The sequence below is a fragment of the Moschus berezovskii genome, chromosome 8 (assembly GCF_049115385.1).
Source record: "Moschus berezovskii isolate FMDL1 chromosome 8, NW_MosBer_1.0, whole genome shotgun sequence".
Taxonomy (NCBI): domain Eukaryota; kingdom Metazoa; phylum Chordata; class Mammalia; order Artiodactyla; family Moschidae; genus Moschus; species Moschus berezovskii.
This window is the reverse complement of record NC_142467.1, coordinates 4,069,070-4,096,389: the sequence shown is the minus strand read 5'-3', so window position 1 is coordinate 4,096,389 and position 27,320 is coordinate 4,069,070. Positions and strand designations below refer to the sequence as shown.

The 27,320-nt window shown below is 43.7% G+C and overlaps 1 protein-coding gene across 2 annotated transcripts in view; it reads right to left on the bottom strand.

The window, feature by feature from the left end:
* EFNA5 (ephrin A5) overlaps window positions 1-27,320 on the bottom strand; it is a 296,211-nt gene that overhangs the window by 10,759 nt on the left and 258,132 nt on the right. The window lies entirely within an intron of this gene.

The window sequence follows — 27,320 nt, the reverse complement described above, 5'->3', positions numbered from 1 at the left end:
CCGGAGCCCAGGGTGAAAGTACTGGTAAAAACCAATAAGCGACAGCTACAAGGCCAACTTAAACATGACCCAGTTCTGCTGGGGAAAGCAAAGCTTTGTCTGTCCTGAAAGCCTGTCTGTCAGTGTTTCGCAGGTAATTCAATTAGGGGTTTTACTCCGAACTTGGCTCCACATTCTATATGACTAAACCGAGCCCAGCAAATTCCATCAGGCCGTTATAAGTACAGTATGCTCTTGAGAAAGCACCGTCTTGCAATGGTACATTTATTTTTTAAAGACTTGCCACAGAGAAGGATGGAATTAATAAAGTGGGCTTACCAAAACATGACAACATGTTTCAAGTTATAAATCATTTGAGGAAGAAACTTTCTTCTCCTTTTCAAGATAATCAGGCTGTAAACTTTCCTTGTGTTTGAAAGATTATCTCCCCTCTGTGCCCCCAGCATAATGTCAAAGGGATTTCCCAGGCAGTAAGACCCTTCACAGCCACATATGTTTACAAATGCATCCTAGAAATGACAACGATTACAGCAATGGGTGCTGCATGCTTCCCTCCCTGCATGTCTGCTTCAAGTGTTTGCTTTGTTCCGAAAAAGCAGATGCTATCAATCAAAACACATATAGCTCAGTTAGTTTGGTAATCCCCTCGGTGTTCGGCGTGCCTTCTCTCTTTGCTCTTACTCTCCCTCACAGGGGCAACCCGGAAAATTAACATGCTGATTTTGTAGGTGAGAGGATTCAAGTGGCGAAACTTCAAGACTAACTTTCCAACCATCTCCTTGTGTAACTCCAGGCCCACACCCTGGAGGAGAACCGATCAAGTCACCACCCAAAGGACATCTGGCTGGAAGGGACCCTGGTGTCGCTCATTAACACCTGTTGAAAACTCTCTTTAATTCTTAGACCAAAGTAGATACAGGAGAGATGTTTTCAGCCCTCCCTGTCTTCCCGTTCGCTCCGGCTAGCAGTTAAGAAGTGCTAACAGCTGGCTTTGCTATAGGCGTTCATTAAATCAAAGTAGGAAAAACTCCCTCCACTGACATTTACAGTAACTAGTGTGTTATTTAGGGTATAATATTTGCACTCTGTGGTTTGATCCAGGAAATCGTGTCCTTCCTGTGGACCTCCAACTGCAAGTGTGCATGTCACAAGTACAGTGCACTTAGGTGATTCCAATTCATTAGAAAAACTACGGACTCTTGAGATGGTTTATATCTTATTCATGAGGGGTGGTGTGAAACAGTGACACATGGATATTTACACTGCTAATCTATTGGTTTCTGAGCTGGGGTGAACTGACTACAAGCCTCACGTACTTGATTTTGCCACACGCAATAGCTGATTCTACTGACAACACTATAAGATACAACGAGCTCAAGGCAAGATTAAATGTTTGTTTTAGTGGGGGAACTTCTTAGAGTCAGTACAGCTTTTTCAGATATATATTTATGTATATATGAGAAATCCTATTGGTCCAGACATAAAAATCACTGGGGCGCATTGTAATAAAACTAACACATGATAAGTTGTCCAGGCAAGAACTGGAGAACTCTCTCACCAGTTTGCAAAGAGGAGCAATTAGCCTTAGCTACTGGATGAGCTCCATTGTTCTGCAGATTAAGCGTGTACACTGCACTTATTTATCTACAATAAAGGCTGCCCTCCCCACCAGACTTCTCCATTACTTCTTCACCTCCCTCTGTCACAAGACAAGCTCTGTGACAGTGGATACATGACAGACCCCTCACGGTGTGGTCAGACTACCTCACTCCAACCCTTGGGCTGAGGAGCCAAGATTAAAAGTACGTCATGTGAGTACACAGCACAGGTTACGTTAGGTCAGTTCCCTCCGCAGCCTCTGCCCTAAACCTATGAAATAACCTCTTAACCCTTCACACCAGCCTGAGAGGGTGTGCCTTGAGAGGTCAGGATTACACAGGTTCCTTAGTTACCACACTGCAAAACAAAATCAACACCAGAATGCATAAAAACCTTTCCCATACACCAGCATAACTCAATCTTCTATTCAAGGTTTAAAAACAGTGGGACTGTGGCTTTATCCCACGTCATGTTCCAGGTTAAGAAACTCCCACACCCCTTGACTGACAAATAGAGGGTGCCTTTATACTACTTACAAACAGTGATTGTTAATTATTAGCAATATTTGAAGATATAAAGTAATATGAGATTACTGGTCACACAAAAGCAGAGACAAGCACTAAAAATACAGACCGAAAAAACCCACAGAAACTGAAAAACGTAATAGCCACACAAGTAAATTTATAAGGAAAATTCTCTTGGGATCAGTGGTGAGCAAGATTGAGGAAAGATTTAAGCAAAAACTTAAAATGTGCCCAGCTGTTGTCAGGAGGTAGGTAATTTCTGTGATTCTAGAGAAATCACTTTATAATCAACCCTACTTTAGTTAAAGTTTATATGTAAATTCTTATGTTGCTGTCTTAGAAAATAGTGAACATTTATATATATAAATAAATGACATATATCATTTATAAATAAATGAGCATATATGTATATATTTATATATAAAACTGGATCACTTTGCTATACACCAGAAACTAACACAACACTGTAACATCAACTATGCTTCAACTCAAAAAAAGATACGGATTTTAAGAATAAAATTTGTCAGGTTAAAATGAGAAATTCATCTCGTCTTAAACATTTGTCACATAACCCAAATTCATATCCCTTTCTTCAGTTTAATGCTGAAATTGTACATCCGGAGTCGGGCTGGGAGTAGGGGTACCCGGACCATTAAAACAAGCACAACCACCCATTCCATGGTCAGACAGAAACTATAAATCAATCACCTCAATGATCTGCAAAGCACCAACCCCAGCCTCACACCACATAATGAAGAATCTAGGGGCCTTCTGGTTCTCCAGGCTTCCCTTGTGGCTCAGCTGGTAAAGAATCCGCCTGCAATGCAGGAGACCCGGGTTCAACCCCTGGGTTGGGAAGATCCTCTGGAGAAGTGAAAGGCTACCCACCCCAGTATTCTGGCCTGGAGAATCCCATGGACTGTATAGTCCTTGGGGTCACAGAGTCGGACACGGCTGAGTGACTGTCACTTTCTGGTTCTCTGAGTTTAGAGCATCCTGCTGATAAAGGCCTGCTCATCTTTGCTCTGTCCCATGACCCCAGACAGGGGCCCGAACTTCAGCCATTCCTGAAAACCTGTGCGCTTGCTCTCCTGGGGCTCACGTAGGCGTGGCTCAGCACTCCACAACCAGCTTGCTACCTGAAGGGGACCAGGTTCAGTGCCTCCAAACCAGTACTTCCAAAGGCTGACTCTAGCACTGCAAACATTTGAAAAGTTCACATCACAGCTCACTGTGGGCCCATCGGTTGGATGTGGCATCATCTTTGGGGCAGGCCAGTTCTGCCCGGGCTCCAAGGCTCACCACCTGGCATGCCTGCTCTGTGTGTTCCCCTCCCCACCGAGAGTGGGCTGGACCGAGTTCCCTGCATCTAAGGAACTGAACACAGCAAACGCGACGGCTGCCGCTTCTGCGGTTCCACTGTAAAAGGCTGAGCCCTCCTCCTTAGGACTCCTGCCCTCTCCGAAGCGAGGTGCCACATTGTGAGATTCTCACTGGAAAGGCCCCCATGGCACGCAGCAGAGGGAGACTTCCAGCCAGGGGCGTGCAAGGGACTGGCACCTCAGGGCTACAAGTGGCGAGGAACAGAAGCCAGCTGACAGTCGCGTGAGTGAGCCGGAAACTGCATCTGCAGCTGAGCCTTCCAGGGACCATCGCCTCGGGAGAGACCCGGACCCAGAAGACCCCGCTAAGCTGCCCCTGGATTCCCGAGCCCCAGAAACTCTGAAGAATAAGATGCTGCCTTAGCCGCAACCTTGGGGGTGATGGGCTACTCACGAGCTAACTGACACAGGGCTGTGTGCAGACACCCCTGCGGCTTCCATGCCCGCATGAGGCCTGCGGACTCAGGCACCGGGGGGCACTGGGCTCCCGGCTCCCACACAGCAGCGCCCCCAGATGCTGCCGCCACGTCTGAACCACCGCACCCCTTACGAGTTCACTTTTCAAGCTCCTGTTACGAGTCCACTTAAAACAGGCCCTTGAAGAGAGGTAATTATAAACTGCTGTTGAGCAAACGCTACAAGACATATCTATTTGTTTTCATGCCAGCATTTAGAAAACTGTTTTTCATTTTCTTCCCCGCACCGCTGAGCTTGTTTTTGCTCATGCAGCCATCCCTGTGCCGTATCCATAATTAGCAGGGTGCCTCAGGTGAGCTCCAAATTGCCGGGTGGATCTGAAGGAGCTTTGGTATTACAGGATGTCCGCTTAAATCACAGAATGCCTTTCCTCCAACACAAGAAGTACAACATAAAGGGGAGCTTGAAAACACTGGAAACCAAAGGACGTATACTAATAAGTTAACATTTCTCTTCATGTCAAAAGCTGTCAATTATGTTTACACAGGCTATCAGATTAAACATAAACATTATGAGAGTTTAAGCAACTCAGAGCAATCGAGGTACCAAACGTTCGCCTTCAGGAAGAACTGATGAAGGTTTACAGGAGAGAGCTGAGGTGCTCATCCTGTCTTTACACTTCCAGGCCCAACACCGTACCCATTGATTTGATTTATATGCGTCAGCCTAGCCTTGTGTGTGTGTGTCCAACTCTGTGCAATCCCACGGGCTGTAGCCTCTGTCCATGGAGTTCTCCAGGCCAGAATACTGGAGTGGGTAGCCTTTCCCTTCTCCAGGGGATCTTCCGACCCAGGGATCAAGTCCAGGTCTCCTGCATTGCAGGCGGATTCTTGACCATCTGAGCCATCAGGGAAGCCCCTAGCCTAACCTTATTCATCTTCACATCTTAATTCCGAAAGCCAAATTCCCCCTTCAGTGTCCCGTGTCAATCTAGGTACTTTAGGAAATTTTAGTTTTAAAAATAATCGGCTGCTTTTATTTTTTCCCTAAGAAATGAGTATGGGGTGCGGGGCTTAAAAATGAAGTTTCCATCATCCTGTTTGCCACAGGAAGTAGTTCTCAATTGGTGCTTGTGAAAAGAAAGGATAGGCTATCAGTTGTTAGCACAGGCTGATTTTCCTCCGTGGATTTTCCTCTGGTCTAACGTACCACACAGATATGTGTAAATTAGACAGGTGATGGCAGAATTAAGCACTAATATTCTTTTTACAATAAATGCTGAAAAAGTAAAGGCCACTTAAATAAATGGTACTCCTGAAAATGTCTTTTAGAAGTCAGTGAATCAGTGAAATCCACTTTGTGTATGTAGGTAGAGGGTGGGGACAGAAGTTGTGGGAATAGGATAGAGATTAACCAAAGCCATATGGACTTCTTGGAAAATGGTTACCAGATCCCCAGAAAAAGTCTTAAGAGGTAGACCTCTTGAAAGAAGACCCCAGCAACAACTTGCAGCTGGCTGCCTTTTTTTTAACAGCAGCACGACACCTAATTTTCGTATTAAAAGCAAAATCACCAGCTGTGAGGCAATACCTCTCACCAGGCTATACCTTTAGAGCTTTAAGAGTCACATGGCTTAAAACCCTGCTCTCAGCTCCGGGTTCATCAGGGCTGCGTCCTAAGAGCAGCCTCGGCCATTGACGCCTCCACCCACCCGGTTCCTCCCCTGCAGCCCTCAGTGTCTCAAGATTTAAGTCACTGGCAGGTTAAAGGTCAAAGCCCCAGAAGTAAAATTTGAAAACAGCTTTACTAGGTAAAGGTGGAGAAAGTTAAAATATCACGTAAGCATTAGATGCGCTGATATGGCTCTGGGGGTGTTTCTTAACATATATACATGTATAAAGGAAGAGGGGTATTTCCCACAGTAAAATAAGGGGAGAGCACACTCTGGGAACTGTAACAGGGACAAAAAAACAAAAAATTAGAGCAGAGTTCAGGGTGAGAGAAGTAAAATAAGTTCCAGCTGTGCTGTCTCAGACAAAGAAGAGCAGAGGTACCCAGCCTCACACCCACGACTCCCTGACCCATCTCTCTAACCCCCTCAGGCGAAGTTTCACCGCAAATGCTAACTCAAGTATTATTTAAATTCCACCAGCTAAGCTTCAGCAGATCAATGACTTTTCCTCGGCAACCTCAAATAAATGTCTGAGGACCAGTTCTTTCCACTGACTTCTAGGAATAAACAAATAAGGCATTATCATGTTTTTGTACACATTTGTTTCAAGTGTGGGCCAACTTTTACTTGCTTGTTCAAGCTCAGGGACAACAAACTTGCTTCTACTGCTTATTGAGGAAGGCCAGCCCCATGTATTTGGATATCTGTGAAAGCAAGACCAAAAAAATAACCTGGATTTCAGAGAATGCTTTTAAAATACCCTCTATAAGAAGCGTTTCTAATTCTTTTTAGGAAAAATTGAAGTCAGCTTAAACCTCAGATTCTGAACCTTCAGACTTGATCTTCTTCTGTGATGTGACTGGCGAATTCTAGCACACCCAGGCCCAAAATATGAGATAACACTCAGTTGTCATTTGGATTGTTAACAAACCCTTAAACTCGAGGAAATGTAGTTTCAGTTCCTAACTGCATAGTTTATTATTTTTTTAAAAAATTCACTGAACATCTTTAAACAGTTAGGGAAAAAGAAAGTTTCCTAGTATAAACTAGTGTTGTTACTATTTGCTGAGACCTGGGCTTTCCCGAGGCCTTACTATTGAAATGAGGGTCCCAGGCCCTTAAGGTCAGATCATTCTGTATCTCTCATTTGCAGTGATTTTATTGAATTTCACCCCCTCTACCAAATAGGTATAATCTGGCAAAAGGAGAAGGCAAAATGATTCACTTACAAAATACAAAAAAACATCTTCCTCAGCTAGAAGCCACATAATAAAAGTAATAACCACAAAAATGAGAAGTCAGACAAGTGCAGAGTTCCTAGGATCCCAGGAAGGAACCACGTATTCGTTATTACTTTGACGCAGGCTCCTCGGTCACCTCGGTGATGTGCCGTTGGGGTGACTGTTAACTGGTAACCAGTGAAGGCCACAGACCCCGTTACTCATTTGTACGGTAATAACAGAAACCATGTCATTCTTATAGAGCACTAATGGAGCATGACAGCAAATTACTAACAAATCATCGAGTTAACACAGTTCACAGAAGCCTCCAGAAACAAGTTCGTATTCCTTTGAACCTTTCCTAACGACCTTCGTCCTTATCGTCCTTGATGGAGGGCCTCGGGAAGGGCCTGGGTTAGTGGCCTGAATGCACGTGTGAGGGTGGTCTGAGCTTCCTCCTGGTTCATTCATTCTGACTTCTTCTGTGCCTGGCAGTCAGCTGGTCAACCCACACAGGCCTGAATGTCCCTGTGAGCCTCCCATTCCGGAAAACAGGGGAGGGATGACCAGCTTTAGAGGGGCTGGGAACATCTGTATCACGCCTGGAAACTCAGGTGACACATCCCTATAGCTCTAGAGTGTCACTGTGCTGTTCCACAGACGACTCGGCCAGCTCGGTCCACACCGCGCCCTCTGCGTGGCCATTTCCCTAAAGCAAGCAGTCTCTGGTTCCAAGGGCACATTTGGATGAGGGGGAAAGGATCAGCTCTGGATAGCGGTGATAAAAATTAACTTATGAGGCACAAGGGGAACCCGGGGGCCAAGCCTGACCCTTTATCTCTAGCCTAAATTAGAAAAACTGGATTCTACCATAGTTTTGTGGAGAAGGAAATGGCAATCCACCCCAGTACTCTTGCCTGGAAAATCCCATGGATCCCAGTGGGCTATGGTCCTTAGGGTCGCAAAGAGTTGGACACGACTGAGTAACTTCACTGCTACTACTACCGTGGTTTTGTGCGTGTAGGAGGCGAGGGTGGAGCGCAAGGTGGTTTATGTGAGGGTGTGCACTGAGGCTGGGGTGACAGTTTAGAGAGAATTGCAAAAGGCATTGGAAGACCCTGATTCTTGTGAAAAAGCACGCGCAGACTCTGTGAGTTGTTTTTTTTTTTTTTCTTTAACCCATTTTAAGAGTGTGAGCATGCCATCATATTAGAGGGAAACTGCCAAAGATGAGATCGTAAATCCCACCGAGAGGCAACCTGGCTGGCATGGAGACTGCCTCTGCAGCTGCTCAGACTAACTGTGTCACGGGGATGGCCCAAAACATCAATAAAGCCAGTCCAGGGGGGCGCAGATGCTGCAGCACGCCCACAGCCGTCCATGGATTCTGTGCTGCTGTTAGCGGCTCCTACTCCCATCCTTAATATTCTTCCGTATCATATTTGGGTAAATATCTCTTCACGCAAAGCCCATTAGAAAAGACCCTGCTGCTGGGAAAGACTGAAGGTGGGAGGAGAAGGGGACAACAGAGGATGAGATGGCTGGATGGCATCACCGACTCGATGGACATGAGTTTGAGTGAACTCCGGGAGTTGGTGATGGACAGGGAGGCCTGGCGTGCTGTGATTCATGGGGTCGCAAAGAGTCGGAACAACTGAGCAACTGAGCTGACACAAAACCCATCGTTTCTTTGGTGGTGGTTCTCAGTGAGTAGGTCCTGTTTCCCCGTCATCTGCCCTGCCTGGCAGGAAGTCACGCATCTGGGCAGGAGGAGCATTTGGTGGGTCAGCGGGCCCCAAATCCGACAGAGGCCTGAATGGAGGAACGTTCTTTCTCTGGAAAGCTGCCTTCTGCCAAAAGGGACTTGTTTAGGCACTGGGGCTGGGCATTTTGTTTCACACCAGAAACGCTTTCCTTGAGGAAGAATTTGTGTTGACGGAGTGAATAAGATCGCAGCGAACGCCAGGGACTGCATTCTCACGCCCTCTGCTTGTCTCTGCGTCCAACTGTTTCCGTCCAGTTCACGCTGCACGCGTAGCATCACCCCACAGAGTAGCAGCCAGCACCTTTCACAATCTGCCCCGACTGTGATATCCTTCTTGATCCCTCCTAATTCCTTTCCCTGACTTAATTCACATTACAGATTGAGGGTAGAAAGAGAAGGGGGTGGCAGAGGACGAGACGGTTGGATGGCATCACTGACTTGATGGACATGAGTTTGAGTAAGCTCCGGGAGACAGTGAAGGATGGAAGCCTGGCGTGCTGCAGTCCGTGGGGTCGCAGAGAGTCGGACACGACTGAGTGACTGAACAGCAACAATCCATGTTAACAGCCTGGGCCCAATAAGCTTTCCTCCCAGAACCACGCTGTCTGCATTTTCCCGTGTGACCTTCCCTGTGCCTTGTAAACATCTCAGATTCCTCTGGCCATGTGAGATAGGTCTCCATTTTCCTAACAGAAAATCCTTCTTCTTCTTACCCTGATCTGTTTCCATCTCCTTGGCAGTACACACCCCAAATCCGTTGCTTTCTGAGCTGGGCTGTTACAGTGCAGTGTTATGAGTTCCTGTGGGCAGGAGCCATGCTGGGTTTTCAGTTCTGGGCGGTTTCACTGCTTTGCTCATAACATGCTCAATAAAGATGAGAAAAATTAGTCTACGGGTATCAAAAATCTGGATAGCTGCAAAGTGATTCGCTGACCAAATACCAACAAACTTCGGGTTAGAATTAAAGGAGGAAATGAAGAGTGGTCGAGAGAAAAATAATAATAATTTTTAAAATCCTTTCTCCTGCAGGTGCCTCAGGCCTCTCTACTGGCTCCTTCTTATGGAATGATGTTGGAAACTGTGGCCTGATAGCCAAACCCAAAGAGGCACGCGAAATTCAAGCATGTGTTATTTTCATGTCTTTGAGTACATGGTCGAAGAGATAAGAAGTAAACGAAGGGAACGTGGGCATTGTTAGAGCCCAAAGCACGCAGTCTCATACATATCCAGCCTGTGTAGGGGTGGCAGGCCCTCCAGTACACAGAAGGGTAAAGGCAAGTGGTGCCAGAATCCAGGTGACCATAGGCTGCTTTCGCTAAGGACAGGAAAGTCATGTTTGAGGAGCTCTTGATCGAAGGTGAGAATGAATCCATCTGGCTGAAACCCTCTAGTCATTAAGAAGCCTGGCAAGTTAAGACACCTCGTAGGTTCAAGGAGAACATAATCCCAGAGTTGGGTTAAGGGGACACTGTAGTTACAGTTGCATGCGAATTCATACCTGATGTGAACAGCTGACTCACTGGAAAAGACCCTGATGCTGGGAAAGATTGAGGGCGGGAGGAGAAGGGGACAACAGAGGGTGAGATGGTTGGATGGCATCACCGACTCCATGGACATGAGTTTGAGCAAGCTCCGGGTTGGTGATGGACAGGGAGGCCTGGCGTGCTGCAGTCTATGGGGTTGTAAAGAGTCGGACACAACTGAGCAACTGAACTGAGCTTAGTTACAGCTGAGTTTAAAAACTAAGTAGAGACATTTTTAAAAGCATCAAGACCAGTGTGTTAGTCGCTCAGTCATGTCCGACTCTGCGACCCCATGGACTGTAGCATCTGTCCACGGATTTCTCCAGGCAACAATACTGGAGTGGGTTGTCATTTCCTTCTCCAGGCATCAAGACCAAAGAGCTAGTAACTTTTGTGTTAAAAAAGCATCTGAGAATGTGGAACTTTAATAACATATAAAGCTTAGGAAAACTTTGGCCATTTACAATAACAGGTCGGACATGTAACTCAAATGTAAAATATAATGGAACAATTGATTTAGACTTGTGATTAAGTGAAATTTTAGCTTCATTCACAGTTTTAAACCATTTAAGAGAAATAAAACCTCATCATATTTTTAAGTTTAAATTATGATGATGCTAAGAATTACTTAAGTACTTGGGAAGGTTTTATAGTCAATTTAAGTACTTAAGAAGGGAAAAAAATATATCAAATCTTTAATGGTTAAAGGAGTTTAATTAACCAGGTTTATAAATGGAGCCAAATATTTAAATTTACTCATATACAGAATAGTAACATGCACAGACTAATTTGAAGAGGCAAAATTTGAAATTTTGAAGAATTTTAATTTTGTTACTTTAATAAGTCAACTATTAAAATTTAAATCCAAACTAACTCTTTAAATAATCCTTCCTATGAAAAAAAAAAAAACCAAAAACAAAACTATCCCGAGCGTTTCTGGCTTATTCAGTTTTTATTTCATTCATCATTTATTCTTTCAAAAACATTTTTGTTTGCCTGCTTTGTACCAAGCACTGTGTCAGATTTTGGGAGCTCTGTGGTGTATTAAAAAATGGTTCCTGCTTCTGGAGCTTACAGTTTAATTGGGATGGAGACAATAAACCTGGAAACAAACAAATCTCCAACTGCCAATTATACTCAGACCTATAAAAGGAGCATCCAGCTCGTGGATAAGCCAGAAATATTCAGGTCTATATATTACAGAAAATAACCAAAGGGACCAAGGTGTTGAAACCTAAAATCTTCACCAACCGATGGTCTATGAATATTACTTTTATATATTCTCTTGCTAAAATGCAGAGAAATCTCACAGCTAGATGGAAAACTTTGACCACATTATTGCTGCAGCAAACTTTCTGAGATATTTGTTTACTGTTTGGCCCGCCAGGAAGCCCAGTTATCAAGCAGCTAAGGCACAGATGATACCAAGATGGATAGGAAAAGGTGGATCTGTTTCAATACGGCTTCAATATGAAGTATACTGAATATATCAGTGAGGTATTTTTAGCATCTAGTATTTGAGAAGTCCACAGAATGAAGACAGGGGTTACCATGCTTCCAAATATGCTCCTATTTCTTAAGAAAATTTGACGCTAACATTTAAACACACGCATTCTATCCACTAGCTATGATAGTAATACTAGGAATCACTTACCTTTTGATACTGGCTTCATATGTTATATAAACAGGAATTTGTTTGTTATATGGTATTTGGGGCAACATTTTTCATTTTTCTTCTGCTTAGTGAAAGAAAAAAGTACATATTCTTGGGTCAACTTATCATTTTAATCTAGGAGGTCTCAGTTGAAGTTTTGCTAATTACAAAACTCAACAGGGGTTTTTCCTTATTTGGTGTAACTCATATTTCTATTCATTAACCCCAGTTTTGATTAAAAAGTCTAACTAGAAACAACTTAAAAGTTTGACACTTAAAAGCTCTAGGAGATGGTGAAGGATAGGGAAGCCAGGCGTGCTGCAGTCCAGGGGTCCCAAAGAGTCGGACACGGCTGAGTGACTGAACAACAGCAACAAAAAGTTTGAAGTCCAGCCTCTCCCCGAGATGCCTTTTTCGATGCTTCAAGTGCAGACTGCCCCCGCCATCCGCCCATCCTACCTAATTATCAATCTTGTGTGCTTACAGGAAGGGGAGGTAAAACTTACACATTTTGAACTTCCTGACTACACCGTGCTGCAGGAACATGAGAAAGCAGTGTCTGTGCAGCCGCTATATTGGGAGAATTTATGTCAACCTGACTTACAAGGAGGCCGGGGTTCTGAAGGGCCATCCTGCCAGCTGCCTTTCTCGGGGCCAAGCCACCGGTCCCGACACTTTCATTCTGGTGAAAGGATCATTCCCAGGCGGCCCTGGGGAAGCTGGCCCTCCTCTAAGCGCGCTCCTTTGTTATGAATATGGAACAGATGGAGCCAAATCTATCTGCTCCGTAGGAACAAAAACACTTACAACCCAGCTCTCTCTATTAAAAGACTCTACTTAGCTCCTTTATACCAACGCGTTCTGTGCACTGCTGTGAGGTTTTGACTTTATAGAAAAAGGCACTTCATAAAAGCAACGGTTCTTACTCTTAAACCAAAGTGGCCTAAGAACTAAAGAAGATGAATACATGGTTTCACCCACAGGACTCCTTGGAGATATGCAGATATTCAATTTAGGGGCACACGAGTGTATCTGTGTGTGTGTGTGTGTGAATTGACTGTATTCAATTCTGGTAAATGTCTGCATTAAAGCCACATGAAAACAGAGAGGAGAGCGATGAAGATGTCATGTTTCTCATTATGAGGATGGCATCTAATTGCTCTGGCATAATAAAATGCCGGGATTTAATTTCGTACGTATGTCCGTAAGGCTAGCGAGGCTTGTCTTGAACCAAAAAAATATGACTAGGCACAACAGAATCACGCAAGTAAACATAGTTAGCAGTGAGGACCGTCTCACAAGACAAAGGCTGTATGATGCGTCCTCCACATGAAAAATAGTGGTAATTACGTTCAGCATCATGCCAATTTGCTGTTACAACTGGAGAGCCGGAAACGCCGCAGGTGAAACCAGCGCACTTGCTCATCACGCGGATGGCCCAGGCGTACCCAAGGGCCATCCTTACGGAGCGCTGTCGCAGAGAGCTGGGTGCGCCTCGCGGGCTCCCGCGGGGGTGTGGGTGCCAACAGGAGACGCCCCTCCCTCCCCTTGATGCCATCAGGGGGAAAGGAGGGCCTGCCTTGTTTCATGGCGTTTATTATACTGACGCGCCTACAGTCCGGGCCGCCTCTTCGGAGATAATTGAAAAAAAAGGAAATTCTGAGGCAGGAGGCTTTGATTCTGACTAAATCAAGTCTCCGGGCAAATTTCCTCCTGCCAGTGGAAGCACAGCTTGTCTGAAGTCGTAACCTTTGTTGGAGGAGAGGAACTGGCCTTGAAGCAGATCATGAAGCAGATGCTTTATGCCAAATCAGAGTCTGGGGAGACGTAGGCTACTGCAAATAAAACTCTTCTTCTGTCTGTTCCATCATTTCAATTCCCCGCAGTGTGAAATATGAACTTGCCAACAAATGGCCAGCGTGCTGTGCCTCGCAGCGGGGGGGCAGAAAGTGCCACAGCTGTGCCAGAGCTTGGAAAACTCGAGACGCGCCTGACATGTTCATTAGGCCTCTGTTCAGCCGGGCCTGAGTCAGGCCTCTGCCTGGAACCCACCACGCTGGGCAGGAGTTGGACTGCAGACCCCGCCCGGGAGGCAGAAGACACGCTTTCCACCAGAACGCCACGCACGACTTGGCCTGATCCCTCAGATGACCCCACAATGTTGCTCTTGACACCAAGATATCATCTGGGTACCAATAGATTGGAAAAAAAAGCAAGAATGACTGAAGATGATCACGGCTTTTTTTCCTGACTTTATTAGCAGCCTGCTCTGTGAACAGTAAAAAACTGAAAAGCTGGCACGCACCTGCAGCCTCAGAGCATCTCTGAGAGCCAGAAACAGCCCAGTGAAGAAGGCATCAGAAAGACATCCTGTCTTTATCAGAAACACGGACAGTGGAAACTGTCCAGGTCACCTGTCACAGGCACGTGTAACATGAGTCCCCTCTGGCAGATTACACATTACGGTCGCCCAACACTAAAACAAATTGGTCTAAATTAAAGTAAAATCAGAGTTAACAAGTTTCAGTGTGAGGTCCTTTGCAGCATCCCGAGCGTGCATATTCACACACACCCTTATGCTGTAATCCTGGATTATAAATATCCCACGTTCAGTTCCATTGTGAGATTTTTCAAAGGTTATTCACATGCTTTCCAGTGCCACATTCTTTCAAGTTTTAATCACTAGCTCCTTAAATAGAAGTCATTTGCATCTGTAAACATTTCCTTGCAGTAGTATTTAGCAGTATATTCTCTTTGTGCAGAGCTATTTTAAAAGGAAAATAAACCTTAATATGGAATAACAATCAAACATAGGCATAAAAAGATAAATCAGAGGCTTGAGAAGCCTCTCTAACCGCTTTATGCAATTTCTGAAAAAAAAAAAAAAGTTTGAAGTTTTCCAATCTTAAAATAGCCCTGAATCATATGGTTTATTTTGGATGACAGATTGTAGGAATACTACTCATATAATCCAAAGAATGACCTAAATTACAGGGACATTTTCAAGAAATGAAATGAGTTTGAAATAATTTATTATTTTGAAATGAGGCCAAATAAGTACACACGGTTCAACCTCGAAATGATAGACCATTATCACAACTAATGGCCAAGTTCTCATTAGTTTAGCATTTCTAAATGAATGCTGTAGTCAATAAATCTGTCCCACAATGGTTACAAATGATTATTTTCAGGGATTAATAACAAGACCTATATTTTTATTTTAGGATTCTTTTGGTACCAATTATTCTAGGATATTATTTCCCCATAATGTTTTTTTTTTCTCTATTTAACTTGACCAAATACAGATTGGAAACATAAACTCATTTCTTAATTGATATGGAACTTGGTGGGAGGGAACTTCATTTCAGGATGCATAATAATATTATTATAATAGCTGCCATTCATCTACTATTTCTATGTACCAGGCACTGTGCCAGGTTTATTAAATTTACTCTTTAGAACAGTTCTGCAAGGCAGGTATTATTATCCTCATTTTAGAGAGGAGGAAACTGAGGCTTAGAGGGATAAGCCGTCAGCTGATGACATACCAAAGTAGTGTACAGCAGACTGGATATTCAAATCCAAGTCTTTCTGATGCCAAAACTATACGACTTCAGTTTACAGTACAAATCATACCTTCAAATATTCATTTCATAATTTCCCATAAATTTTTAAAAGTCCTTCCAAAAGAGTCTGGGACTGCCAGGAGGTCAAACCAGTCAATCCTAAAGGAAATCAACACTGAATATTCATTGGAAGGACTGATGCTGAGCTCCAGTACTTTGGCCACCTGATGCGAAGAGCTGACTCATCGGAAAAGACCCTGATGCTGGGAAAGATTGAGGGCAAGAGGAGAAGGGGACGACAGAGGATGAGATGGTTGGATGGCATCACTGACTCAATGGACATGAGTTTGAAAAATCCAGGAGATAGTGAAGGACAAGGAAGCCTGGTGTGCTGCAGTCCCTGGGGTCACAGAGAGTCAGACACGACTGAGCGACTGAACAACAGCGGGTTTAAACTTGGTGAAACTTGACCGTGTCATCTGAGGCATTGGCGGTGCATTTCAGTAAGAAAACCAAGTGAGAGTTTTGCTGCAGAGACATGCCCTGTGTGTTGGGTATTTCCTAATCGTGCCTTTTATTACTGTATTACTGTAAGTGAGGCGCCCTGAAGTACCCACATGTACCACTGTAGGAGGAGATGGGAAACAAAACATCGTAAACCGATGCTCCAAAAGGCAAACAGAAAGTTGGCGGCGGCCTTAGTACTCACAGCCTGCGAGAGGAGTTCCTCAGCCTGGCCTGGCTGTCTCTGACCCACGGCACCTCCTGGGACTTGGGTGCCCGCTTCCTGGTCCCAACCCTCTGGGGCCTGGACCTGGGCCTTGGCCTGGAGGAGAAGTAGATTAACTCTTATCCAAAACCCAGCTGAGAGGGTTCCGCCTGGGGGTCTGCTGAGCCCAAATGCCTGTCCACATGCAGACAGTCACTGGCCTTTCCTGATGCCAGAAATACAGCAGATACAGATTCACTAATTTCTGACAAGTTCAGGAAGGATGTGGCTTCCTTAATAAAGGGCACCAAGGGTGACTCAGCAAGAGGGTGACTTTTTTTTTCTTTCTCACTTTCAGTGTAGGTAGATCCAGGAATGTCCTATTCAACAACAATGTAGATCCAGGAATCAATCAATGTAGATCCAGGAATGTCCTATTCAACAACACATGTAACTTTTCTTTTTTCTGCACCATCTATTTTCCAAAAATGCTTCCTGGTAACGGACTACATTCAAAGGATCCCAGCCAGCCAGAGAAAGAAACGATCCTGCTGCAGTCTGGACAAATGCACAGGAGTCCAGAGTGATCCTGGCAGAGCCTACGTCAAATCATGTAACTGCTCCGCTCAAAACCCTGCAACGGTTCCTGGATCCTTAGCACAGTCCACCGTGACCCCTCCCTCTAATCCATCACACACAGGAGCACACGTGTGCAGAGCGCACGCACGCGCGCGCACACACATACACACACCCCCCCCAAGGTGTGGACATAGACAAGCAACCCCGCCCCGGCCCTTCGTGCTTTTCTGTCCCCTCTGCCCAGAGAGCCCTTTTGCCGGACAGACACATGGCTTCCTGCCTCACAAGCAGCAAGTTTCCTAATATTATTAGGAACACAGTTCCTAATACTATTTAATAGCATTAACCACTGGAAAGGCCTTTTCTGAACATTCATTTTTTATTCATCACCTCTATATAATTATAGAGATACATACTTACATAATATAAAATTATATTGATTGCTGAATAAAGATATATTACCCTATATATATTTAATACATTATATTTATATATAAATATAATATAATATATACAATATAAATATAATAATAAATATATCATATATTTAATATATTATATATATAATAAATATAATATAAATATAATATATTATATATTAAATATATATAAAACAGTGATTCTCCCTACCTTTATACTGTCTGTCCTTCTTACTGTTTTATATTTTCACCCTAACACCAACTGCATGGCATGCTGCGTATGTATTTGCTTGCTTGTTCCTCTCCACAGCCCCTGGCACCCTACTTTAGAGTGTAGGCTCCATTAAAGCAGGACTTTGGGCCATTTTTTTCCTCGACTGCATTCACAGAGTCTAAACTGTATCTGGTCAGCAGTGTGCACTCAGTAAATATGTGTTGAATGAAGGAAGGAAAGAAATTATAAATGACTGAAAGACAAAGTACCCCAGGGAAATGCTTGTTTGCTCACTGACCTACTATAAAGGCCCACAAAAGCACACGCGCAGAGTAGAAAAGGTAAAACAGGAAAGCCAGTGAGTGAGTAAGCATGTGGGTTTCCTCCAATGTAAGTAGGTCCCAAGCCTGCTATAAACGTGAATCAGTGGCTTGATTTTCAAGGTAGAGTGGGGTTTTTTCCCCCACGTTCAATGAAGATCCACTAAAACATATTTGTATAAAGCAAAATGACTTTAAAGTACCTTTGAAAAAGTTTCTGCTAATAACCTGATGGTTATTTTCAAGGCATCCCTGAGAAGGGTGAAGGCAGATGGTAACAAAATACCAGCTGAGTATCAAGTACAAGGAGGTCAGGTTTTCGTTGGGAGCCTTTACTTGGAGGGGCGCTTAGGGGACGCGCCCTGAGCGCCCTGAAAATGCATTAGGGGCCACGGACCCGGAGGTGAATCTCATCTCCACCCTCATCGACAGCTAAACAATGGGCCCCTTTGCTTCCTTACATTAACCTGCAGGCCGAAGTCACTGAGTCACTCAGGGTCATGAACCTTAGGGGCCATCTGCTTCGGTCTCCTCTCTTTACAAGTTGAAGAAGCTGAGCTTCAGAGCTTCAAGAAGGCCAAAGTCCACCTTACTTTGGAGAAGGGTATTGAACAGACTGACCTGCCCCTGGGACATTGATCGAAAGCATAAAAAAAAAACCCGTTCACTCAAACCACCCAGGATATAATTAGGGCAAAGGAATCATCCACAAAGCTCCCCTTAAATACAAAGAACCAAATTATTGGCAACTAAATATTTAATGAATTTCTAGTATAGCTCTTGTTCTGCTAAAGTCTCATGAAATCATCTAGCTGAACTTTTCATTTGCTGACCGTATTCTTTAGAGTGCATGTAAAATCAATGTGTATAATATGTTTATGTCCCCTTCAGAGAAAAGAGTATAATTTTTACTATTTTAAATAACGGCAGAAGGTTATGGCTACGGCATCTTTGCCTCTGACACAGGGGCACTCAGAGTTATGATTTATTTTTTCTCAAATATGTGGTCAGAGACACAATCTCAATTAAGATATTAGTCCTGGAGGAAAATGAGAGGCACTTTACAACTCTCTGCTTCACGGTTCTCTTTCCAGAAAGCACAGTGGTGAAAAGTGGGAGCTGTCTCTGATACTAATTTGAAAAACTAGTGAAGTTATAGAACGGCTATTTCTCCTAAGTATCCACCAGCCTTTATTCTCTGCACAGTGTAAAACTGGATGAACACGTACACCTTTAGCCAAGGTGAGAGCCGCACAGGCACGCACACCGTCCTCTGCCACCATCTCACTGAGCAAGACGCTTATGAGGCTGGACCTCGATTCTCGGGCATCTGGGATTCCAGCCTACTCTCAAAGAAAGGGTCTTCCCATCCCTGATAGCTATCTTTTCAAAATCTTCAACTACTTTTGCTCCTCGCAACTCATTTGATCCTGAAAAGTTTATGTAAACTGGATTTTTAGAAATCAAATCCTTGAAAAATTGCTCAAGGGCTACTGAAAAGAACTCCATTTCTGTCAATGCAGTGATCACTCTCTGCAATTTATCTTTCGTAAAATCCTAATTTTCACATGCCACGCTTGTGTAAAATGATACAGGCCTGTTCAGATTTTCCTCAAGGGGATAAAGTCAACATTAATTATTTCCTTCTACCCCATTTTGGTTAAACTTCCTCTTAGAATAGAAAGGAGAATTTTTAAAAACTATGTTGCATGGTCTGTCTTAGATTCTTTAAATCTGCACCAATCAGCCTTTCCGGAAAGCAGGAATCCTCGCTGTCAAAGACGCGGTGCATTGTGTCTGGAACCCTAAACCCTCACAGAGGTAGATTTTCGTTCTTTGTCTATCGCTGCTTCTGTTCCCTGTGCCACTGGGTTCACAATAAACAGAAGAGACACACAATCCCTGCCCTCAGGCCGCTACATTTCACAGTGTGTGTGCTAAGTCGCTTCAGTCATGTCCGACTCTGTGAGACCCTATGGACTGTAGCCCACTAGGCTCCTCTGTCCATGGGATTCTCCAGGCAAGAACACTGGAGTGGGTTGCCATTTCCTTCTCCAGAGTATGATACAAAATCTGAAAGTATCACCAGGTTTCTGAAAGAAGAAGCAAGGATTTGCTAGATGGGGGCTGGAGGCTCCATATGGTATGGAGTGGTTCCATCAGTTTCCAACCAAAGCACCTAATCAAACCTGGGCAGAAAGTCATAAAAAGCCTCCAAGGGAGCAGGTTAAGCGAGGGCCTTTTGGCCCTCCTACCAATCTGAAGGGAGTACCAGACGCAAGGCAGTTGAAAAGCGTTCAGTTCAGTTCAGTCGCTCAGTCATGTCTGACTCTTTGCGACCCCATGAACTGCAGCACGCCAGGCCTCTCTGTCCTTCACCAACTCCCGGAGTTTACTCAAACCCATGTCCATTGATTCGGTGACGCCTTCCAACCATCTCATCCCGTTGTCCCCTTCTCCTCCCTCCTTCAATGTTTCCCAGCATCAGGGTCTTTTCAAGTGTCGGTTCTTCACATCAGGTGGCCAAAGTATTGGAGTTTCAGCTTCAACATCAGTCCTTCCAGTGAATATTCAGGACTTAGTTCCTTTAGAATGGACTGGATGGATCTCCTTGCAGTCCAAGGGACTCTCAAGAGTCTTCTCCAACACCACACTTCAAAAGCATCAATTCTTCAGCACTCTCTCACATCCATACATGACCTCTGGAAAAACCATAGCTTTGACGAGATGCACCTTTGTTGGCAGAGTAATGTCTCTGCTTTTTAATATGCTGTCTAGGTCATAACTTTCCTTCCAAGGAGCAAGCATCTTTTAATTTCATGGCTGCAGTCACCATCTGCAGTGATTTTGGAGCCAAAAAAATAAAGTCTGTCGCAGTTTCCAATGTTTCCCCATCTATTTGCCATGAAGTGATGGGACCGGATGCCATGATCTTAGTTTTTTGAAAAGCTTCACTGAATGCCTATTCCAAGCCCACCCAGGGCTGAATGCGTGCGGGTGGGGACAGCGCCTCACCTTTGTTTTGGGATCGCTGCTGTAGGGAGTCCCCATAGGGCTCCATCCCAGAACACCTTCCAAAGACTCTCTTGGCCCAGCGAGCACAGCCTCCTGATTCAAAGCTCCAAGGACACTTTGCATGTGGTTTTGTGGGGAGCGGAAGGACTCATGAGTGGGAGGCAGGGACACCGCCTGGGGAGGCCATGTGGGCAGCAGGAGGGAAGACCATCAGGTGAAAAGACCTTCCAGAGACACAGGTAAAGAGCCTATTACCTTGGATGGGAGTGTGTGAAACTGGCTAGTTCTCCCTTGCAAAATTAGGATTATCGGTGTTCAACTCTGAAGGCATGTCAGTGAGTGCCTCCCCACTCCCTGTAGCCCTCTGCCCAGTCCTTCATGAGGTTTCACTTTGTCTTTTCATCAGGGGGTGTGAGATAGATTGAGAAGGGGATGACAAGCAGAGCTGCTTGCGAAAGGTAACTCGTCCTCAGAGACAACCAGTGACCTGGCCCATCAAAGTGGGATGAGGCTCAGTGAAAACAGCACAGGACAGAAGCAGTGGCAGACTGCAGGCCCAGGCATATCTCAGGAAAGGCGACCCGCACAGCGGGCGACACAGTGAACGCGCCTCAAGCAGGTCCGCTGGTCAGATCTCATCACGGCGCTGCTTCCGTGTTTGGGATGTACATGGAAAATAAGACTCCAGAAAAGTGGCAGAAGTTATTTGTATAACTTAAAGCAGCTCTCATATGAATAGCCAGAGGAATTGAAGGGGCAAAACTCCCCTACAAACACGTGACTCCTTGAAGGAAGAAACAGCTAGTCTATAGTCGCTCATCTCCAGACAGGACGGGATGCAAGCATGTGGATTCAACTACAGAGCAAGTCTGCAGAGAGGGCTGGATGACACAATGTATTTCACATTGTTCATGACTAGGAGGAGTATCCAGGCATGTATTTAGTCGCTCAGTCCTGTCCCACTCTTTGTGACCCAGTGGACTGTAGCCCACCAGGCTCCTCTGTCCATGGGATTCTCCAGGCAAGAATACTGGGGTGGGTTGCATTGCCCTCCTCCAGGGGCTCTTCCTGACCCAGGAATCGAACACAGGTCTCACGCATTGCAGGTAGATACTTTACCATCTGAGGCACCAGGGAAGCCCAGGAGAAGTATATACTTAGTATATTTTAAAGTATATTTAAAATACCAATACAGTATATTAATACATATATATGGAATATAGCAAGAGGATAACGATAACCCTGTATACGAGACAACAGCAGAGACTTGGATGTGTGGAGCAGTCTTTTGGACTCTGTGGGAGAGGGCAAGGGTGGGATAATTTGGGAGAATGGATTGAAACATGTTTATTATCAAAAGTGAAATGAATCTGACGTGGTTGGGGGCTCCCCACCTCAACACTCTGTGGATTTAAGAGGCCGAAAAAAAAAAAAATAAAGTTGAATGGGATTTTATAAATAATCTAGCTTTTTCTCAAGCAAGCCAGGTCCCTAAAGATGCTCCAATGAAAAAGAATTCCTAAATCTAGTAAGTTTGGTGAGCAATATATATTGTATCACTCTGTTTGGAGAGTTACAATTCATGGAATAACATTTAAGGCCCCAGGAAGTCTTGCAGGCAAGAAAAAATAATTTTATTTAACTCAGAATTTCCAAAACTTAAGCTTGGTTGTCAGAGCAACCTTAATCATCTTAATCATCTGTAACATCTTAATCATTTTCCTGTTCCTTGCAATCTAGCCCAACCCCCTTATTTTACATTTGAAGACACAGACTCAGTTATCTGACTCAGTCTGACTAGAGTTGGACACTTGCAGAAATGGGACTTAATTGATTCCACTGCATTTCTTGTATTCTGTTGATGTCAGTGAAATAAAGCTGAAAGTCAATAGGGTATTTTCCTTTTTGGGGTGGGGGGGTCTAGTCTTTGCTTCCTCATATTATCTCCATTGAAAGAAAAGCAATTAAATGTGAGAGAAATCCTAACTGAAAAATATGAGTCATGTTTTTTAATTTTTAAAACCTGCGAAAGTCCTCGACAAAGATAAAATATCACTGTACAACCAACTAGACGCACAAATGCCAAACTGATGTTCTGCCCCTACTGCACTTGAAGGGTTCCTACATAGACGTTCCTCTTCCTTTTGCACAGCTGCACCTGTAACGCGCCCTTGTTTTGGCCAGTGGCGGTTTCCACCTCCTCGGCGTCACTGCCTGTCTCCCTCAGGCTAAAAGCCAAAGCACAACAACAAAAGCTCTGAAGAACTCCTCTTTCCTCAGCCCATGCAGTCTTGGTGGGGTTCCAGGCAAAGTGCTTTCCATTCTTTCCAAAGGAAAAGCATAAGGCAGGGGACATGTGTATACCTATGGCTGATTCATGTTGATATTTGCCAGAAACCAACACAGTTCTGTAAAGCAATTATCCTTCAATTAAAAAAATATATTAATTCATTAGAAAAAAAAGCATATATGCCAATCAAATTCCTTTTTCCCAGAAATTGTGCATCCTGAGTCAAGCGACTCAAGGGATGGAAAATTGTTAGAGTTGAGGAAATCTAATGGTTGGGTCTTGATAAGGTAATTCTAATTATGTATTTGTTTCCAAGTTCCAGATACCCAGCATTGCGTTGGTTTCTGTCCATTCTGAGGTCTTCAGTTGAAATAATCTCTTTAGTAGAGAAAGAGATTTTTAAGTCAGGTAGAATTGATAAAAATGCTTTACAAGTGGAAAACCTTAATGAATTACTCATCTATGGGGTACGTTGCGAATGGATGAAGGACATTATCAAATACTTGCAATTATTATCAGAGTCATGCAGTGAAGATGAATTATTCCAGGAAGCAAGTGGACACAGCAGTGAACTGTGATGGGTAAAAACATGGCTGCTCGTATATCAGGATTAGATTAGGCGCTTTGCTTATCTATAAACAAGGCTTGCCAGAACTTAAAAAAACATGGGTCAGGGGCTATAAACCTTGGACTCCTTACTGATCTGTTTCTGATGGTGGAACAGATCATACTATCTCGTGTCTTCAATGTACAGTTTTATCAAGGAGCTGACAAGCCAAGCTTTTCAGAGATGCCTTGGACTGAAGTGGAATGTACAGTAAAATACAGATTTCCTCAAATAAATTGCCAAAACCATTAATCTTTATCTAAGGACCCATAATAACAGTTTGTTCTCAGTAGCAGGTGGGGGAGGGAGAGAGATTGCCTTCCAGAAAGCACTTTGGCAGTCAATCTGGTTGATAATAAAACTTGATGAAACATCTGTGATTAATATTAATCCTAATTCTTCCTTTAATGGATAATTGTGAAAAAGATAATTTATCCCATTTCATTTAGACCACAGCTGAGTTTTTCAATTTAGGAAAAGAACATTTCTCCATATTTCTCAGGTATGAGACTCTATGGAGGTTAAAAAAAAAAAAAACCAAAAAACAGGTATATAAAACCTGCTAATGGTAAAGCAATTTTCTCGTTAGCCCTGGAAAATATTTTGAAGGAATTCAACTGACCACTGCAGACTTGGATGGGACCCAAAGAATGGTTCTCTAAGTGACAGACTGGTATTTCTGCCTCTTCACCCCTATAGAACAGTCTAAATGAACCCCAGTCAACTGATTTAATACATTTTTGTCATATCTGATTCTGCACAGAGTGTGAGAAAAACGCCCTTGTGAGTAAATGAGCTATTTCTGATCACCAGTGGATTTCAAACTAGTGGATGAGAGGAACTATTTTTGACACATGTAAATGTATAATTTAAAGTACCCATAAAAACTTGTCATGGTAGCTACCATTAATTTTGACAGAAACTCAGAAGTAACTAATTGCCTTTCAAATATCAATATTAAGAATACCATTTATTAAACTAGCACTTTAACTCATTTGTCTATAGCAAATTTGAGGGCAAAGGTTTGAAGCCTCCTGCCCAAATTAACACACCTAAGAAGCGATGGGCTCAAGACCCAGATCTCCTCATTTTCATCTGATTTCTATACTTAATAATATGTTTTAAAGGAACCTGTTAAATAATGGTCTTATTTTCTAAGAATCAGCATATATTATACGGTTAAAAAATGATTGCTGGGACTTCCCTGGAAGTTCAGTGGTTAAGACTCTGCACTTCCAATGCAGTGGACACGGGTTCCATCCCTGGTTGGGGAATTAAGACCCCCACAATGCTGCACACTGCTGCCAAAAAGTTAAAAAAAAAAATGCTAACTCAATATATACATAGTAAATAGTGATTAAATACACAGCCCTGTTGACCTTTCATCAAAACCGAATCACGACTCCATTTAGGTATACTCCTTTTTCATCAGACTCTAACTGAACATCAGGGAGAAGAAAACATAAACTGACAAGCAGGAAAGGTCACAGGCAATAGGCACCCACTTCTGCAATGTACCTTTCCAAAAACCTCATGTTATAACAATAGAAAATTACAAAACTGCTCACTGTTCTTTCATTCCTCCCCAGGCACACATTTTTCTTCTAAACTGTTGGTCCAAAATGAGTATTTCTTATCACTGGATATCATGCCTGTTTCCTATTTTTATATGACTTTATGATTCTTATCCTCACTTTACAAAGCTTACCACATTGCAAAAGGAACTCATTTTATAACAAAAAAAATTTATAATTATGTAAGATATACAAAAACACCCCAAAGGGTTACCTGGTTCTTGTTTGCATCAGCCTGGTTGAAACTGTATCTTGTTTATGGATGAAGCAAATGAGACAGTTTGCTTTGTAAGACAGAAGGAAATATTTGTTATGACCCCGGTGAGTGAGCTTACTCGAAGAATCTTAGTTTATCTTAGTCTTGATCTTAGACCAGGACTAGCGTGGTCTCTCTGTGAGTTCCCTGGTTTAAACAAACATTCATATAAGAAAGACTGCCTTTTCTCAACAGTGATGCTGCTGTTTCCTTCATTCAAATCCTCCAATACCCCCTTCTTCTATGTCTTGAATTCAGACTGACCTACTCTCACTTTAAGCCTGTGTTCCCTGAGTATGACACAAATATCACCTTCAGGGGAAATTTCTGGAGCACGTATCGCAAATGAAATCCCCTACTGCCACCTGACAAACTTGAATGAGTCAGGCTTTCTGGACGTGGGTTCCAAGAGTCTGACTTGTGGGTGACTCAGCTTAGGACACTATCTGAAGCCGTGAGACCTGAATCCCACCTTGTCAAAACTGCGCGTCCGTCACATCTTTACCGCCTTCCTTCTCACCAAGGCTTCTCTCTCTCTCTTTTATGGACAGTGTCAATCTCGTGATTTTTTTTGCTATCATTTTCATGGATATGTTTTTCTCACGTTGGACCGTGAGCTCCTGGAAGACAGAGATTTCAAGCCCTGTCTATCGTCGCTCCCTGGTGTCCGCTGCATCTGCCTGACGGGGAAGCACAGCGCGGCGAGGGCTGAAGTGGGGACCGACGAGAAAAGAGCACAGGGCACTGAAATACCTCCTTCTGTAGCCCCTGCAGACGCCACAAGTTTAACGGCATACGAGGACTGACGGCTCAAGTAGAAGTTTAACAAATAGGTTTGTATAGCATCTTTAGTATAAATAGTTTAGGAAAGAGCTACAATAAATCTTCTAAAGTGGACTTCACTAATTAACACATCATATCAAAAGGCCAGAAATGCAGCTATTTGATAAAATTAGTAATCCAGAAAATGTTATTGATTTAGCGATTTCACTTAACAAAAACATCATGAACGGTTATGCAGGGTTTCCCCAGTGGCTCAGTGGGTAAAGAATCTGCCTGCCAATAAAAGGAGACACGGGTTCAATCCCTGATTTGGAGGGCCCCCCATGTTGTGGGGCAACGAAGCCCGTGTACCACAACTATTAACCTGTGTTTAGAGCCCATAAGCAGCAACTACAGAGCCCACGCGCCACAACTCCCAGAACCCACGCCTCCCGGAGCCCCTGCTCAGAAACGAGAGAAGCCGCTGCAATGGGAGCCATGCACCACAATTGGAGAGCAGCCCCTATGCTCAGCAACTAGAGTGGGTTTTAAAAAAAAAAAAAAAACTTTTTTTAATTTTTAAGTTTAAAATTTTTAAATTGAAAAAAAAATTTTTTTAAGCCTATATAAAGAAAAAAACAAACAAAACTAAAGCCCTGCAGCTATAGCAAACAAGCTGAAGACCATACAGAAACAACAGAGATGGGAATAGTTTTTTCATAAGCACTGCTTCTGCTTATGGAATAAGCTTCCAAACGTTACTTGCCACTCATGGAAAGGAGCTATAAGCATGAACGTTGCAGTTGGGACGCTCAACTTTGGCCATCACTGCACCAGGGCCATGCGATTCTAGTCAAGTTATGTGACCTGTGGGTCTTTGGTTTCCTCATCTGTAAAATGAGGGTAATGCCAGTGCCCAACACGCAGCGGAGATAAGACATGGAGGAGACAGCACATGTAAACATGTGGGATGGATGAGTGTGCACTGCCTGCAGGCTGCTACTATAACCAGCCTGCATGATTGATGATTTCAGTGTGGTTACATGATAAGGCCCAAGTGAGTTTTCCCTTCAGAACCAGGGAAAATGCACATATCCGGAAAAGAAACATTGCCTGCTAGGTAAGTTCCAAATTCTTCAGACCAGACATAATGGCCCTCCATAATCTGGCTCAACCTATCCAGTTTTATTTTCCAAATATCTTCCATCCCAGTCAGCCCCGGCTTGTCACTGATCCCAGAGTCTCTCCTGTCT